Source organism: Camelus bactrianus, chromosome 6 (genome assembly GCF_048773025.1).
Source record: "Camelus bactrianus isolate YW-2024 breed Bactrian camel chromosome 6, ASM4877302v1, whole genome shotgun sequence".
NCBI lineage: Eukaryota > Metazoa > Chordata > Mammalia > Artiodactyla > Camelidae > Camelus > Camelus bactrianus.
This window is the reverse complement of record NC_133544.1, coordinates 17,895,877-17,915,653: the sequence shown is the minus strand read 5'-3', so window position 1 is coordinate 17,915,653 and position 19,777 is coordinate 17,895,877. Positions and strand designations below refer to the sequence as shown.

Genomic DNA, 19,777 nt, shown 5'->3' with positions numbered 1-19,777 from the left:
CCTGAAATGACCTTTCTGATCTTTAGAGCAGAACTCTTGCCTGGAGCTGTCTTTAATAATATATTAAGTAACAATGTATGAACATAGCAGAAGCACATTAGTATTTTTTTCAATAGGTGGCTTTTCTTGCATCTTTAAAATATCACAAGTAAGTCTAGAATTCTCCAGCATCTTGCTGTTTCTATAGCTGGACAACTTGGATCTTATTCATAAGCCTGCTGAACTGTTCCTTTTTCAAAAATGTATGTATCATCCAAAAATTTTCTGATCTTGCTTTTAACGGTTGGGGTTTGCTGAATCAAAACAGCTAAATTTGATACAATTTCAGTGTTGTTTCCTTCAAGAATGAACTCATCTTAAAAACAAACAAACAAACAAATAAAACCCAAGAATTAACTCATCTCTTTGGTCTTGAGATACTGAACAGGCAACTCCTGGCTTCATCCAAACACTGAAGATGTGATTTTGCCCAAGAAATTCTGGATTTCAACAAAAAACCCTATTCTTCTGAAGAATGAAATTGGTGGGGAAGTAGGCAGACACAGACCTCATCTTATAACAGATTGACACCCTGGATCACATCCTGTATGTGACTACAGGTAGTGCAGACAGAAGCCATTTCCTTTCTGTTTCCCCACCGGTTGTAATCCACAGCCACCTCTTTTTCTTTCCAAGGAGACTGTGATTGAAACCCTTCCACAGGGTGCCTCTGGAGCCCTTCACAATAACTGTCCCTTCAGAGTCATCATGACATTATCTGGAACATGGACAATCTTAATGCTGAGAACAGTCTTCAGCTGTTGTGGCAGTAAATGTGGTAAAGAATCTTTTGCTATTTTTTAACTGCCTTGAATTCCATATACTTATGTACCTACACTCATGTCCTTGTCAAAGAGATATAATTTACTTAAATGCAGAATTTCTTGTTATTTTGCTGTGTGTCCTCTCATGTAGAATATATTTTGTTACCTAATTTTCAAGTGGCAGTATCTCAATAGCTAATATTTTCAAACTCTCTTAATCTTAGACTTGTAAGAGTTTCTTAAGCTGTTATAAATAGAAATACATATATAAAATATATATATAAAATCTGAAATTTAAATCTAAAGCAATCATAGCCCTGTGGGTAGAGACATGGTTAAAAATGGATGGCATGGAAAGTAAATTAAGTAGCATCATGGACTTGTTCAAATTTAACAGAAGCTATGTTCAAGAAGGATCTTTTGTTTTTCTTAAGTCGCTCAATACACTAGGTGTTCTTCACTAAAATCTCAGTTAGATGTACACACTGAGTACTGTGGGGCTGCCCAGATAAAATGTGTGTAGGCTGATCAATGAGCAACCATCAACAAGTAATCAAAGTTGAAATATATTCCACTTACAGTTTCTTGTTTCCAGTACTCTAAGAGGTAACTGTAATCATTATTCCCTTTAGCTCTACCACTTGGAAGACTGACAGAGCAATAGAACTTCAGGGAGAAGTGTTCTCCTCATTGGGTGAGCTGGTGAGTGGGTACCTAGGGGTTTAAGATTGAGGAAACCTGATCAATCCTGTACCAATGATATACACAGATATTCAAAAGTTATGATGTTGGCCTCTCTGAAGAACGTCAACAAGCTTGCAGCTGATCACTCAGATTCAAAAGGCATCATTGAAGGGGGTTCCTATTCCCCAAAGTCTTCATCCTCATTCAAACCAAGGTATAAAATTACTTGGTATTAGTATTTAAAATGGACATAATGACTGTGGTGAACAGATGATGATTTCCCATCTTCTCATACCCAGGAATTTGTGTCATCTTTTCTTGAGTGGAGGGTGGGACCAGTGCGTTGCTGCTATCCAATAGAATATGGCAAAGGCAATGGAAGGTCACACTTTTGGTTAGGTTATATTATACAGCAAAGATGAAGGGAAGTTTTCCCCCTGATTATTTTGTATTCTATAAGACTCTATCTCAGCATACGCTGTCTTGCTGGTTTTGAAGAAGCAAATATCCATGTTGTGAACTTCGTACTGAGAGAGTCATATGGTAAGGAACAGAAGGCAGCGTAGAAGATTTGACAGCTACAAAAATGTAGAGATTTCAGTCCTATACTGGCAAGAGGTTGACTTTTGCCAACAACATGAGGAACCTAGGCTGCAGTTCTCAGCTTGAGCATCTAGATGAACATGTGGCCCAGCTAACACCTTGGTTACAGCTTTGTGAGACTCTAAGGAGAGGATTTAGATAAATTGTCCCTGAACCCCTGACCCATGGAAAACATGAAAAAATAAATGTGTGTTGTTTTAAGCCTCTAGACTTTTGGTAACATTTTTATGATTTATCACATTGAACAGACATACAATAACAAAGGAATAATTCCCACCTATATAGTTGATGACAAATATTTTTGATAAAATATTACTGTAAGATCATTAGCAAATGTTTATGACTGGTAAATTTGCTCTATGAAAGTTCTCTTTAAAATGAGTTATTTATTTAACGGAGAGAGCCTACATTGCATAATGTTTAAGAACATGAGTTCTGCATTTCTGGGATCAAATCCCAGTTCCTCTACTTTCTAACTGCGTTATCTTGAGTAATTCATGCAAGATGTCTGAACCTCAATTGTCTCATCTGAAAAATGGATAACAATTGCATAAATCTCATAGGCTTGCTATGAAGATTGAAAGAGTAGAAGCATGTCATTTGTATATGTTAAATTATTGAAATAAACATTTTGGTTTTATCCAGTATTGTAAATAGATATTGTAAATGTGTGTATGTGTTATTTTTGCCAAAATAGTTAATCTTCAAAAGTGAAATGGATAGCTCTACCCATTGTACCTAGAGTTAAGGTCAGGAATAGTACTGGCTGTGAAAAATAACAACAAATTTGCAGATGCCCCAAGTTGATAGAAAGTGAATTCAAGGACAGAGCAAAAAAAAAAAAAAGTTAAGAAATAGTCACAGATTCATAGCAGATAACTGTGGCAGATTACAGAAGTCAGAGAAAGATCACGTAGAACTTTGCTTTCAGAGAAAATTTGTTGCCTGTAAATAAAACAAAGTCCCATTCTGTAAAAGAATAGAAACTTTACTTAATAAGGATATGTAGACAATACAGAGGAGGACTAGTAAAGAAATCATTATGCTAGTGGTAAATTTTAGGGGGATTCTCTAAGGCTAAAGTCATAAAGCACACTAAGGAAGGAATGACAAAAAGCGGCTCATCCAGGCACATATTTCACAAAAGTAGGACAGAGACCATACTCGCTTGTTCCTGGCTGGAGAATTACTTTTAACTTCCACGTGATGTCACTTCAGGGGTGTAAACTAAACTTAGCGATATTTTGTGTTTCTAGTTTTTTATATACACTTCAAATAAATAGTGAATCTCTCTATATATGTCCATCCAAGAAATAATCTGATTCTGGCAAATATGTTTTATTGGATTCTCAGTCAACTAATGCAATTTATCCCTGAGATCATGTTGTTCAATGGATGAGCCCATGGTTAATCTTGCTTAGACTTCTCTCGTAGGTAAAAGCATTTTTATTCAAGGTCCTTGCAACCAAAGTGAGGCAACGTATTTGAAAAAAGCAAAGTGCCCTTGATTTAAGTGGATATTGAGTTTAGGCACCTTTTCAGTAAGTTTAGATTTAATTGCCTTTTCAATGATTACATTCAATAGGCAAAATGATTGAAAAATCAAGATTCTTTGAATCAAATTCTCTTTGTCATTTGAGTGTAGAGATAGCTTTTTAGTTTTCTATTACAAAGATTAAACAGTTGTAAAATAATCAACTTTAGACTAATAAAGTCTTCTGATGAAAAACAAAAGTAAACTTTAATTTATTTAATGAGGGGCAAAGTCAAATGATGAGCAGAAAAGGGGGTGCTAGTGATTTTAAACAAGTTCTAGATTTTGAAATTTTCCAAGTCTACTTTATACTGTCGTAATAAATCACAAAAATATAACTAACCATTCTCAGTAAACATGACCTTTTTAAAAGGATTTGTAAATATCACTCTATTTTTCTCTGCCACTCTTCTCTAATTTAGAAAGATAAATAGGATGTAAATATTGCTCAGATGTTGAATCAGCTAGTCATTAGTATTTAAAGTCCCAGTGGTTTTTCCCCTTAAATAGCCAAAGCTCTTTAATAATTTTAGTTATCTATCAAATCAATATTTCCAAATATAGTAACATTATATTTGTTTTTTAAATGTATAAAATGAGATTTTTGTTTTGAATGTTAAATGTATCTATATTTAAAACACTATATATATTATTGGCTTAATTTTCTATATGAGCCCTCAGAGATAATTTTTTGAACTACAGAATGATAAGCAAAATTGTATATATGTATGGGTACATAGTTTTAAATGTTTCTGTTCTCATTTCTCTTTTCTGTGTTTATATTTACCCTGATAAAGAATTTTATCTCAATTGATGCTATTATTCCAATCTGAAATGTGAGCAATTCGTGAAATAGATGTCATTATGACACAATACTAAATAGTAGTTGCAAAAAATGAAGTACATTTCCAGATAAGCATTTCTCATAACTTTATAGACATAGATACATAGACTGATAAGACAATAGATTTGCAGCTAGCTTAATAGTGGTAGACAGATGGACAGATACCTGATGGTAATAAACTATTTTTGTGTTCTGTAAATTGTCATGCAATTAAAGAATGATACAGCTCTGAAAATAATTTCAAAGAGAAGTGACAAAATCTTTTTGGGAAAAAAAAGGCTTTACCAGTGGGATAAATGTGTAAACTGTGAAGGGAATGGTTAGATTGTACAAACATTTGTTGACCATTCATTATATGTCAGTATTTCTTTTAGAGAATTGTATTAGATATTGGGGATTTTGCTACTTGTAATGTTTAGAAGCATAACTTCTTATATGTTTCTTTAAAAGCAGTCTCATTAATTTACAGACGTATTGAATAGTAGGTAGATTAAGAATGGTAAATCTAATTCATTTATTCATTTATTTATTCCAGAAATCCCATCAATTGCTGACATTTTGCTGTTCACTGAGTGAGCAAGAAAAATGTTTCTTGTCCCATGGGGCTGAAAATCTAATGAATAATAGTCTTCTTAACTTGTAAACACATATTTATTTATTTATTCATTTAACAGATACTTGTAAGAAGGAGAGAAACTTTTAATGCTGACATATCATAAATGACATGAAAATATTTACAACATGGTCACTCAGGACCAATCTTCACATTTGAAATAAGAATTTAGGTGCTTGTGCTGATATACATATATGGATGGATGGATGGATTGATAGATAGATAGACAGGTAGGTAGATAGATAGATAGATAGATAGATAGATAGATAGATATTAAGTTTTTTTTTTTACTATTCTTGAAGATCTTCATTTTCTGAGGTACATTTATGGCATTGTGTCCACAATGAAATGATGCTTCAATAATAGGTAAGGGGATATTAATTGAGGGAAATAATATCAGGTTGTTGCTCATCTATTTTATATGAAGACAAAGTAGAGGGTAATGTTCAATCTATGTGTTTTGCTGTATTTACCATAAAAATAGATTATACCCTAGGAAAAATGAGATAGAAAATGGATATTAGATTGTTCAAATTCAATTTGAGAGGACAAAAGATGATTCACTTGCGGTGTGGCATTAGCATACACTCCAGACCATGGGTTGGTGTTCCCTGAAACACACCAAAAATAATGAAAAACCAATGAGCTTTGGTAGATGTTAGCAAACATAGGTTAATAAAAATAATATAATACATTAAGTTTCCTGAATTTTTAGAGAAAATTAATTTTGCTTTAAGTAAGCCATCTCTATGGAAAGCAGTTATTTTGTCCATCAATCTCTTCCTTCATTCAGCAAACGTTATATAAGGAGAAATTTTTGAGTGTATCAAATATGTCTCAACATGGCCAATTATTTAATTTTTAGTTTAATAGATATCTTTTTAACATTCAAGTGACTGATTCTTATAAAACTGATTGAATACATATCTCACCGTATAATGAGTTCATTGTAAATGCATTAGATATTGTGTTTATACTACTTATTGAGGAATTATTTTATTGAGAAAATAATATTAGTAATAATAGCATTGTCATACATATCAGTAACTGTCATTCTTTTTCTTGCCATCTCATCTGACTGGTTTAAAAAATTTAACTTTTGTATATAAGTTCATGTATATGTTTGTACAGTCAGTTATTTTTAAAACACATGTGTTTATACAGTTAGTTATTAAAAAATATACAAGCAAATGTAGATATGTAAATTATTATATCTGTATTTCTATAATTGTTTCTTTATTCACATTCTTATGTAAGTAGCATATTTGTTTGTGTGTCACTGCAGAAATGACACAAACTGGCAATTATAAAACCAATTTTATTTAAAATCATGACGGTTTTATTTGCATTGATTACAAGGTGTCTGGAACAATTGCTAACAAGAACAAATCCATAGAAGATGTGAGAATATCAATATGCTTCTAAGTCACAAATAATGAAGATGTATATCTAAGGTAATTTGAGTTTCTGAAAATTATTCCTTGGCTCTCAGAGTGACTGGAGCTACAGTAAAATCAGTTTTGGTTGATTAGATAGAATATCAAGTGGAAAGAGTAGATAGTAAGTTGTAAGCTTCATTTTCAATACACACTGTACTTTACAATGATATAAATATGCTGTATTTTGCAATTATATATGTTATGGGAATTTTTCCTGCATTGTTTTTTTTCTTTACTAAAATGCCACATAGCTGAGTTGTCAATATGATATTCTTGGAGTAAGTAAAATGGAACCTTAAGAAAATGCTTAGATATCTCAAACAACAACGAAATGAAAAATTCTTAGCTAATTAAAGAAGGGGGAGAGGTATGAAGAATGATGTGTTCAGAATCAGGGACTCAGTTTGATGTCCTTATTTCCTGACTCAGTGATTAGCAACCACAGGCAATGACATTCATGTGCAGAAACAGACTGAGACAGCTGATGCTACATTATCCTCCAATTACAGTGGTATCTCTTAATTTTAAAATATCTTGTTAAAAAGTATATAGCAACCATTTTAGTTATTAATTCCCTGTTATTTCTTACCCCTGATTTTATTGTAATGAGTATGTTTAAAGTTGATACTTAGGCAGTTGTAAGAGTTAATATTTTTAAAAAGATTAACTTTTAACAAACTCTTCTGACATACTATTAATTTGAGAATATATTGAAATATAATATTCAGATATATAAACCATATATTTGCACATTTCCACCCATCTATAAAACTGACATTTACAGTTCAGAACTTTCTCAAGGAGTAATTAGGTTAAGTTATTTTACAGTTTTACCAGAACTCGAATTCATCTTCTAGAAACATAATTTTTAAATGTCTTGTAAAAATTCATATTAAATTGCCATCAGGAAATCACTTTGGACTATTACAAACTCTGTTCTCATCTAAATTACCCTTGCCTGTCTTATTTTTTTGTTAAAAGATCCTATTAGTGTAAAATCCTTTATAGGAAACTAGACATGAATTAAGAATTGTTTTCTTTATTCTGTATTTGAAACTTTTTACAGGTGATATAACTTCCTACAAACTGAGTTTTAAATCAGATTACCTTAAGGCAAAGTGCTGAATGTACATAGCGTGCTGTCTCTGTTTAGACATTTACTGAATCCATTATAAGGGGGTGCTGGAAATGGGCAGTGAAGAATAGGTTTAATTTAAGAGTGTAGGTTTAGAACAAGTCTGTCTGAGATACTATATATACAATATACATAAAGGAATTTTGTATTTGCAATATTATAGGAGAAAAAGATTCTGTGCTCTAACTTTTCTGTGATGAATTGAAAGTAAGTGGGGAATGAGAAAGAGTAACATTTATTAAACCCTGCTATGAACCCAATAATGGTGGGGGGAGGATGAAATCTATAAGCCATATTGTATCCCTTTTTCTTTAGTGGGCTTTCATTGAATTTTTTTTTCTTTCAAAGATTGATTTATTTAAAATTATTTATATGTAAGTATCTTACTAAAGAGCATACTAAGTATGTTACTAGTATGAACTTCTAAGAAAAGTGTCTTTTCTCACACAGTTCTATTATGTTGGTAGCTAAAAGTTTTGCTTGAATTAGCTAAATTATCTTTGTTCAGCTGGTAATGATTACATCTGAAATTTAAAGAGAATTTGGTATATTTTATTCATAATATTCTTTCCTATGCAAACTGTCAGATGTTGAAGATCTACAAACACTCTTTGTTCCCTATTTTTATGTACATAATGCACTACCTGTGACCAGGAGTAATCTTAAGATATAGATGAATCCTTTGATTGTTTTTCTCAGGATCAGCAGTTCATGACATTGTGACAATGTAAAACTCTGTCTTGAGGAAGCATTATTTAGTAAATACGTTCACATTCCCAAACTCCCCCTCCTTGTGTCAAGACATTCAATTCTTTGGGAATGATTATGGCAGCTGAAACTTCCTGGCAGGTCCTTCAAGATGCTCTCAGGCTATAAACAAGAGGACCTATACTGAGATCCTTAAGATAATGACAATTTCAGTTCTTTGTAAGTTTCAGGAATATTTTCAAATTAAGTTTCTTCTTCCATGGTGAATGTCCAAGAATTTAGGTCTGAGTAAAGTTGGATTGAAAGCTACTGATAACTTTGGTTGAATAAGAACATCCTCCTTCTCTCTGGGATCTCAAGGATGAAATGAGCACTTTATCCAACAATAACAACTATTAGCACAGTAAACCCTTGTGCCATGACCAAGGCTGTCTGTAGATACATGAACAGACAAATTCTGGTTGTTGTTCGCTAGTTATGTTACCCTATATGTTTCCCATCCTGCTTTAATTTCCAGGAGACATTTAGCAAATTAAAAGACAGGCTGCTGACAATACTTCTTTCTCATGTACTTTTTTGATCATCCAATTGTGTTTTCATTTTAATTTTCTGTTTTGCTTTATATTTGTTTGTTAGGCCACTTCAAATCCTTTTGGATGTGGATTTTTTTTTGTAAATTATTAATTTATGATCTCTGAAACACTCAAGGTAATAGTACACTAAATGTTGAAAGAAAATAAGGCCTACTGAGAAGAGCTCTTTTCCCCGCATCTTTAAAAATGGACATATTAATCACTGTAAGAATGAAAGTCATAAGGGAGGAAAGAGTGGTTTAGAAACTGAGATGGGAGATGACAGGAAATCATTAGAAAAATCAATATGTTTAAATGATGAAAGATCAGAGCATCATACTTCTAAGAAATGTACAAATATCAAGCATGGTAGTTTAGTTTTCAAAAAAGCAGTATTATTCTACTCTAGGGGAAAACAGGGGATCAGGGCATAAAACATGATAATAGGGAAACTAAAATAAGATTGAGTGTTTTGCAGAGAGTGGAAATGATGCTGAGTTCCAGGAAAGAAAAAAATGGTGATGAATAACAACATTGCATTTGAAAGTTTTGCTGATAGCTGTGGGTTATAAAATCTATATATGTGTTTATATATATGTGGTATATGTTTATATATGTGCTTATACAGAAGAAAGAGAGTTGAAAAGATCTAATTATTAGGTTGTGAGTCTACAAACAACCTTGCTATTTTTTAAAATAAAGTTTAACATATATATATTAATTCCAATTCCAGCAATTCCAACCGCAGGCACTTATGCAAGAGAAATTAACAAGAGATTTCCAAAGAGAGTTTTGTACAGTAATCGTTATAATGGCTTAATTATAATAATCTTAAAGTAAAAGCAACTCAACTATCCAACAACACAAAAATAGATAAGCAAATTGTGGTATTTATTAGTAATTAAAATTAATTAATTTTGTACACTTTAAATTTGTGCATTTTACTGTATGTAAAATTTGCCTGAAACACCATAAACAAAGATTAAATTCTAATTAATAATATGAATCCTGAGACATTTTAGAGTAAGATGTACAGTTGTCTGAAACTTAATAAGACACATTGATAGGGGGCTAGAGAGATAGATATGTGTACTGTACACAATAGAAGAAACATGACAAAATGTTAATAATTGTATAATTTAAGTGATTAGAATATGTCTATTCACTGTACAATTTTATATATGTTTAAAAGATTAAAGATAAAATGTTGAGTATAAATTAAAAGAAAATACCACAAAAGGAATGATCTTTTATGCTTACCTCTGTATTTATATCTATATCCATATGCATCCAACACATATAGCAGCAGGAAGGAATCTTACTAAATGAAAGAAACTGGACCAAAAAGTATATACTTTATGATACCATCATTAGGAAGCTCAAGAATGGGCAAAATTGATACGTGACAATAGAAATCAGAAAATTGTTGTCTGTGGATGGTGGTGATGGCCTGAAAGAAGCAATAAGGACATTTTGAGGTGCTGGATATGCTCTATATCTTAATTGGGTTGTGGTTACATGAGTGTATACATGACCAAAATCCATCACTGGTAAAATTAAGATTTTATCCAAGAGAAAAAAAGCGAAATAAAAATATATTAAGATTTTTTTAAATGCTCAGATGACTCATCTGCAATGTAATTTTAATAAAGGAAACACTAAAGAATGTTCTTTATTAGGAGAATAATTGCATAATTGCAGGTAGCTGCAGAATGAGGGGCAACATAAAAAGTAAGTATGTAGGCAAATCTAGATATAAAACCATTTTAATTGTTTCACTGTGTTTAAAATGTGTATCAAGTAAAATTAAATGATTAAGGTAGCCCACAGGAAAGGGATAGAAATATTGAGAGAAATATTGAGTTACACTTCTCTAAGGTTACTGAGTCTTGGGAAAATTGCGAAAGTACTAACTCATGTAAGTTTTATACATCAAAATTTTATATTGCAATCTTTGTAAGAACTAACAATAATGATAAAACATATGAAACTAGCAAGTTATAAGGAAAGATTGTTTTACAAGTAAATAAACACAAAAAAAGATATAAAGTAGTAAAACAAAAATAATAAATAGGTGCTTAAGTATTTAGAGTTTAAGTGCTTGGTTGTGTGCAACTTTCTTTGAAACACCTAAGAAATAAAATGAACTGATGACTAGAATGATAAGTAGAAAAATGTATAAATATGTAATAAGATAAATGTAGCAAAATGAGAGAAAGTTAGATGCTGCACGTAAGCCCAAATATGTCATTGATTACATAAAAATATTTTAAACAATTTATTAAAAGGCAAATATTGCCAGATTGGGTTTGAAAGAAAATAGACAAAAAAAAAATTCTGCTTACAACTTGCTTTAAACATGAAGATACAGGAGAAAAATAAAGAAAGCAAAGGAACTGAAACAGTGTTAACCAAAAGAAAATTCATGTGCCTATACAATTATCAGACAAACAGAATTTAAGGGAACACTACTAAGATGAAGAGATGTATGTCAAAGTGATATAAGGACAATTGACCAACATATGTAAAATTTTAAATGTATATGCACCTAATAACATAGTGTCAGAATATATAAAGTAAAATAGGCAGAAATCAAAATGGGAAATAGTCAAATTCACAATGTCATTGGAAGATTTTAATCTATTTCTCTTAGTCACCGACAGAATAAGCAAACAATAAGTTTGTAAGGATAAAAAAAGTTCATTATGAATGACAATTATGGTCACATTTTTTATATATAAAACATAGTACCAACTGAAGCATACTAATTCTTTTTAAAGGCACATGGAATATTTACAAAAAACAAAAACATAGTAGGAAATGAAGCAAGAGTATATTACCTTCTTAACGTGAAGTAAGATAGATTACAATAAAATAAAATTAGAAAATATCAAATATTTGTAAATCAAGTAGAATATTTCTATAACACCAAGGACTTAAAACGTACAAAATGAAAATTATAGACTATTTTGAATTCAGAAAAACTTGAAAACATGGCATTTATAAATTTATGAAGCAAGAATATCTGTATAACTTGGAGACGGTCAGCCCTTCTTTCAGTTGGTGGCTTTTATTCTTGTTTCCACCTCCTGATTTGTTATATTGGCCAACATCTTGTCAAAAAATGGCTAATCTGGAACTCTGGTTATCTATTTTGTCCTTTTTCTCTCCCATTCCACCCTCTGCTCTAAAAATCATCTTTCCCTATTGCTTACAACAAGATACAATGCATCAATCATAGCTAATAATCCATAGATAATCATACTCATAGAAACTATTGTATCCATTTTCCTACTGTGAAAGTTGGAACAATATTGGTTCAAATATACACATAAGAAGTTAGATGATCCAGAATATGTATGTGAGCTCCATTATGGTCATCATCACCGTCATCATAGCAAACGCTTTCATGGTTCTGCCCATAAACTAGGCTGTATTCTGAATGCTCAATTAATCCTTAGAACAAGCCTATTAGGTAGGCACTATTATATACCCCATTTATACATGAGGATACTCAGGTGGCAAATGTTAAGTGACTTTCTCTGGTAACAGAGCTAATAAACATTGACTTAATTTGAACCAAGTTAGCCTAGCTTAAAAGTACTCTCTTAGCCATTGTGCTGTACTGTTTCTTATAAATACAGAACACACAAATATATCCAAAAATAGGCTTTTTTTTTTCATCAACTGTCACCTAACCTATTATTTGCAGTTAGTTAATCTGATGTATCCTAATTTTAGAGTTTGTTAATCAAAAAAAATCTTTGACTTTATTGCACTAGTTTTTTTTTAATTAGATAAAGATAATCTGCAAGGTGATTAAATCTTTGCTGACTAGCTGTATGCTTTTTACCCTTTAAACATATGGTAGTATGCAAGTACTTCAAGCCAGGAGACATTATGGTTAGCGATTTTGCCAGAGCATAGCCTTTCAAGGAATATGCCTGCATTCAAATATCAGTTTAGTATTTGAACCAATTGGATGACTTCCTAGTTGTACAGATCAGGCAAGTTACACAAACTTCCATAACCCCAGTGTCCCCATGTGTAGAGTTAAGATGATAACCCTGTTTCATAGGAAAGTATTAAAATAGTGCAGGTAAAACACATAAAAGTCTTTGCATGCTGGTTGAAAGAGAGAGGGATACAGAAACAGAGAAAGAGAAAGACAATGATAAAGAGAGAGTTGTTAAAAGATAAACTGAATCATATTAAAATTTTAAGAGTTTATCTGAGGTCCCCAACTTGATGGTTTCCAAGCCAAGCTCTCAGGACAAAAGAAGACAAACAAGAGGGCAATTGCTGTCCCTGGGATAGAAAGTCTTAACAATCAAGGTGTACCCAAAAGCAAATTCCCAAGGCAAAATTCAAAGATTTAATTCTTACAAATGTTTTCTGATTGTCAATCTGAATTTGGAAAGGAAGGGATAATGTGAAATTTTACCTTTCTCCCTTGACCAGGCACTGCAGATAAATATGTGGGAGCACTTTGACTTTGCTAAGAATTTACACCTTTTGACAGCTTCTGCTAGTTTTCCCAGGATTCTGTCTCCAGGCTCTGGAGACAGTATGGTATCCCTGTGGGTCTCATCCTGGTCACCAGGAACTGTTGAGGAAGAAAAAAAATTTTCCTTCTACCTTTATGGTGAGTGCTTGGCTGAGATCCATTTTTCTCTAGAGTATAAACTTATCTAGATTAAAATTTCTCTATCGTGACCACTGTAATTCGAGAATTATCTTTGATAAGTTTATCCAACTTGTTCAGCCTTAAAACAAAATTGCATTTACCTACAGTCTCACACTGGATCCAGTCCAATTTAAGATGGATCCCGTTCGGTTTCTAAGTCAGACTCCATCTGATTTGGACCAGTCCAGGTTTTCAGTTGGACCACGTCTAACTCTGCCTGGTTTCTGGACCCAGTCTGGAAAAAGAAATGCTCAAATAAAGTCTGAAAGCTCATAATGCAAAACCTTCAGAGCTAGGATCTGAGAGACACTTACCTACCACTTCCAAAGGCAGAGAGAAAGCATCAAGGCCGAGGGCTCAGTATGAACCTATGTTTGGTTGCCTATTGCTCCTGGGGACCATCGGGAGTATCCTTCAGTTCCCTTTTCTGACACCCAAACTGTTAAAAGCTAAACTGAAAGATGTTAACATTTTAAAGAATATATTTGAGCAAAAACCAATTCAAAGAGGGCAGCATCCAGTCTAGCAGATAGAAAGGAGCTCTGAAGAGCTGTACAAAATGAAAGACTTTCATTTATAGGCAGAAGGAAGCAGGAACAAGGGACATATTCTAGGCAAAAGAGTGGGTTGGTTATTGGTTATTGGTTGTTATTCCTTTAGGGGATCTCAGGGGTCTATCAGGCAGATTACCTAGCTAGTGCTAGTCAGGCAATTCCTGATTGGTTAAAGATTCTACTTCTAGGAGAACCAAAACTACACTTAAGTCTTGGTTTGGTGATTCCATTTTGGGTTTCTCATAAGTGACTCTACTTTGGGCTTGTTGTCTCATGTTTTTAACAGAGTAAACAATCAAAAATATAAATAAATGAGAAGAATTTCATTATTACACTGTTGGACACTGTGCTAAGTAGTGTGAAAGAGAAGAAAGTATGGTCTGACCTTCAATAAACCTCCATTCTAGTTGAGCCATGAGGCCTAAGACATTTGAAATAACAAATATATAAACCATAATTTATAATTAAGCACTGATTATTCAGAAGGATAGTCTAAAATTTGAATATATATGTCTTATAAGTCTCTCAATAACCTGACCTTTATCTATTCCTACATCTTTAGTCCATAGACTTAAGGCCAGAAGTTCTTTCTACTAGAAATATTTTACCAGTCCCCATCTGGTCTTCCTGGTAAATCCACAACTTTCTGTTGAGTTCTAACTTAAATGTCACCTTATTTTACATTTGTTTACAATTTTGATCTGTTATTTCTTTGGGCCACTACATTAATAGACTTTTGTTTTATTCATTATCACTCTGAATTTGCAGATGACACTCTGCAGTTAAAATTCTTATGTTTGAATCATTGCTCTAAAAGTTACTAGAAAAATGACCATGGCCAAGTTTGCTAAACTCTTTATGCCTTGATTAACTCATCTATAAAATGATATCTAAATTTCTACCAAAATCTTAGTGTCAGTATGAAGTATATTGATTAGGACTAAGGTAAAAAACAGTAACAGTAAAAATTGTTGAGTCTTTACTAGATCTCAGGTGCCATTTTAAACTTTTGCATATATTCATTAATGCAAATCCAATGTCATTTGTATTATTTTTTTCCACATATCACAGTTGAGAAATCTAATGTCCAGAGGATTTGTAAAGTAAAATTATGCAGCAGGACATGATTTCAAGCAAGATAGTGTTGCTATAGAATCTATAACCTTAACCTCTAAAAAATTCTGATTTGTTAGATATGATATAAAATACACAGGGAGATATGTAAAATAAAGTAAGAATCATAGCAGATATTTTAACTTTTTATAATGCATTTTCAGAGAATTAACTTAAAGGTAACATATTGTTTCCTTCTTTCAGTTTTCGTAAATGAGAAAATGCTACCTTCCATTTAAAAAACCAACATTTATTTCTAATCCTATTCTGAACTCATGAAATTGCATTATGTTTCACCGCTTAGAAAGTAGATACACTCTTATATAAGTTTGAACATGATCAGGCTTGAAAAATCAAATCTTCTGATTTCTTAATAGGCATCACAGGATGGTTTATAAATTCAATCTATTGTAATCAGTTCACTGAGGAAAATTGTGCTGTTTAATATTATCTAACCTGAACTAAGAGGTTCATCAACAAGGCTGTTTTGCAAATCAACTATGCTATGTTTTACATAATCATGTAAATTGCTGTTGTGTCTACCCATTCTATGCAGTGAATGATATTTAAAGTAATTCTGCACCTGATGTCAATATTTAAATTATAAGGGCATTTATCAGTTGTTTTATGGTAGGTAAATAAAATTTATCAAGCATATTCAGAAACCACATATATACTAAACCATTTAGTCTCATCTTAATGTAAAGTTAATTCCATAAGACATGAGAAAGAATAAATGAGCACAGAGCACCCTGGAGCACAGAGACTGATGTGAGAAGACACTGATTTACTTTCTCAGATAATTTGATTAGATAATTGGTGCTTAGGATGTCAAACAAATCAGTACTACTGAACTCTCTGCCACTTAATGAAACATATAAACCAGACCAGAGTTTAACACCACTTCAGTGAGGTCAAATATATTTATGTACATAATACTGGAAGATTATATATTTATATATTGTATATATACATGCTCTTGTGAAGTATATAGACCATCACTTATGTGACTTTAATGTCTCTCTAATTTTCAAATTCCTTATCAGAGAGACATTTCTGTTTGTTTAATTGATTACCCAATATTTAATTACAGAAACAATTTTATGAATGCCTACAACACAGATTTTCACTGCCCAAACACAGTTTTCTTTCCATCCATATAATTGCCCAAATGAACCCACCGAGCATAATATACCAAAGCCATGTATGATTGTGCTAATCTTTGAAGAGCTGGCATAAGAGAATTATAAATAGAGAAAAAAATGGGGAAAGTCTCTAAATGGGAAAGGACTTGGAGCAATAAAATAAAAAGAAAAGAATCTCATGTTTGTAGGTATTTGGTGGTATTGGTGAACCAGAAGCTGTGTGATAGAAGATGAGTTCAGAAAAATCACTGTGAAGAGTTGAGATTGATCCTGTTGACCATGGTAAGGAATTGGACTTCAATTTTAGAAGAGAAGTTATTTGAAGGCTTTAAAGGGTGAGGGTAGACTACAATGATTTAGGATTTAAAAATCTAAATCTGGCTTCTGTGAGATTACATTTTAGAACTTGGAGAAAGCATTAGTAGCTATTATAGCAGAAAAGGCTGAAGTTCGGTTGCTTGGACCAGGCCACAAGGAGAATAGTTAGAAAAGAAGAAACATTTCAAAAATATTTTGGAATGATGAACAATAGAACTTCTGATGGATTTGATGTTAATGGTGAGGAAGAAAAGGAGAAATTAATGATAATGGGTCTGAGTCTTGATCAACTGGTTAGGTTGTTGACCCAATTACTAGAATGAGAAAGTCTTAAGAAAAAAAAGATCTTGGTCAGCACTAGGGGTTAGGGATATGTTTTAGATAAATGTGTGAGATGCTTCTTAAACACAGATATGCAAGTCTCTCCATCTTGATGGATACTATGAGACCCTCTTCACTACCCTGGTCTTGGGATGGACCTGTATATGGTTTTTCCTCTCACCTTGGAATTTTTTTAACAGCTTTAGAAATTCACCTCCATCAATCTTAACTTCCTTGTCTGCAACAATTTCTAATCCAAGTAACTTGCCAAGTGTTCACAAAAAGATGAACGCTTTTTCAGTTTTACAAAAATTCTAGTACATTCTAGTAGGTTTAGTATAACATTCTTAAGTCTAATATAACACTTTAAAATATTTTAGTTATTTACACTGTTTTAAACTCAATTTCCTTCCAACCTTCCCATACAACTTCTTAACCAGCAAACCAACTCTGATTTATTCTATTCTGATAATACACTGTGTTGGCCTTACCTATATGAAGCATGTAGTTATTTTCAATAAAAACTTTAACAATGATGTAATTATATACTTGTCTAATTATTTCATGTGAGTAAATGCTATAGCTGTATTTTTATTTAAATTATGTAATTATTGGAATAGAATTGTATATTCTTTGCATCCTCTATAAAATTGAGCCTCTGGTTGGTAAATAATAGGTACTCAATATTTATTAAATTGAACCTCCACTCCACAAAGACAGACAATTACCCAATGGAGAGAGACATCTTTTGAAGTAAATATTTCGACAAGCTTTTGCATATTACTTATACTTTTACCTGGTGAATTTCTTATTTATTTTATCTCTACATTCTATTGTTCTAGTTGTTGTTCTATTGTTTTGTTGTTAAAGTTGTCAGGAGAGTTTTATCTTTAGAATATAGTTGTACAGTTTAAAGATCTACTTGATTTTAATTTTCATGAATTCTTTTAGAAAAATTTAGCCAAATAAACAAAATATGCTATTATTTATTTTCCATTTCTTAAGTGAAATAATGGGGAAATAGGAAAAATACAGTATAGAGCCTGTTCTATGAGATGCTTCTTGCGTATTTGTGAATGGTTGTATATTTTTGGTTAATGAATCTTAATTCCTTAGAAAGCAATTTTCTAGAAGGCAGGATTTGGGTTAGTAGGTCACTGACTGCTAAGAGAACTAAAAAGTCAACACCAAAACAGATTTTTCAGACTATGAACTTAAAATGAGTCCTGATAATTTAAAGACAGCCTTACCGACAAGTAGGAAAATTACATACTATGAAATCTCATTAATTTTCACTTAAAGCCTAGAAGTTTAAGTTAACATAGTAAAAAAAAAAAAGATATAAGGACCAATAATGTGTATAATTCATTGATTTTTTGAAACAGACATCAATTTACAGATATTAAGTTTTCACATGTCTATTTTGTACTGTTGATTAATAGGTGAAAGTATAAAACAATGTATGTTTTAATTTTTCCCGCAGAGCAGCTGTTTATAATCCCTGCCTTATTTTGTCCATAGCTGTAAACTAACCAAAGCATAATGATAACTTTGAAATAGTTTATAATTAAATAAATAGATTATTAAACTTTGCATTTATCAGAATTGGTATATAATTTTTAATGAAAATAATTTGGTACAACAGGGTTAACTTCAAACTTGAATGTACTTGCTTTTATCTATCTTCAGCATTTTCCCCAATTTCTGGCAGAAAAGGTACCAGGTGTGCTTACTCTCCACTTTTCTCCCCATGGAAATTTAAAACGTTTTAATTTTTAATTTAAATTTTTTTTTCAGAAAAAAGCAGTAAGACTACTAATGGAGATAATTTCTTAAAATGTGAAATTAATGGGATACTGTACTCAGAAATTCTTCTCATTTTTTTCCTCTAAATTTTTATTTTCCAAGAATACGTTGTGTTTCTTTGTTTTGTAATACTGTAATTAAGTCATTCTCTCTCCCTCTGTCTTTCTCTCTCATACACATACATACATACACACACACACAAACACACACACACACACACACACACACACGACACATCCTCTATCCAGAAAGGAAGTATTTAAATTTTCCCTGAAATTAGAGTAGGTTGTCTTTCCTAAAATTGATGTTTATGGACTTTGCATTCATGCTACATTTAGACTGAATGCAAAAACCTTTGCCTTCTTAAATTTGGTTATAACTTGAATTTGTACATTTCTAATCTCTGTATTTTTATCCACTTACAGAACAATTGCTATTTACCAGATTTATCTAACTTACTTTCTTCTTCTAAAGTTACACTGAACCATATCATAATGGGTTCATATAACAGGATCCGTGAAAAAAGTCTCAAAGTATGATGTGCTGTCTGCTTCAATGTGAACAATTTGGTTGAAGAGAAAGCTCAGAATTCAGTAAACAGCTACAGCAGGATAAAATCTTCCTGAACTTGGAAATAATGTACTGTCTGAGTAGAGTTGTTCTATGGGTGAGGGAACAACTACTTGGCATACATGGGAATTCTTGAAAGCAGAAGAATCAGCTGATGATAAATCAAGGGTCTCAGCTGGAAATTCCATACCTTTTAAGAGAGTCTAATAGAAGATCCCCAAGAGGATCCTCTTTACATGTATTTCCAAGGGAAATCACGCAAAGATCATAGAGAAACTTGACAGACAAGATTCAGAGTTCTTCCACAACATAGGAAATCCAGACGTCC

At 32.2% G+C, this 19,777-nt stretch overlaps 1 pseudogene; it reads right to left on the bottom strand.

Moving 5' to 3' along the window:
* Positions 1-203: 203 nt before the first annotated feature.
* Positions 204-19,777, bottom strand: part of LOC123617098 (large ribosomal subunit protein uL6-like) — a 149,294-nt pseudogene continuing 129,720 nt past the window's right edge.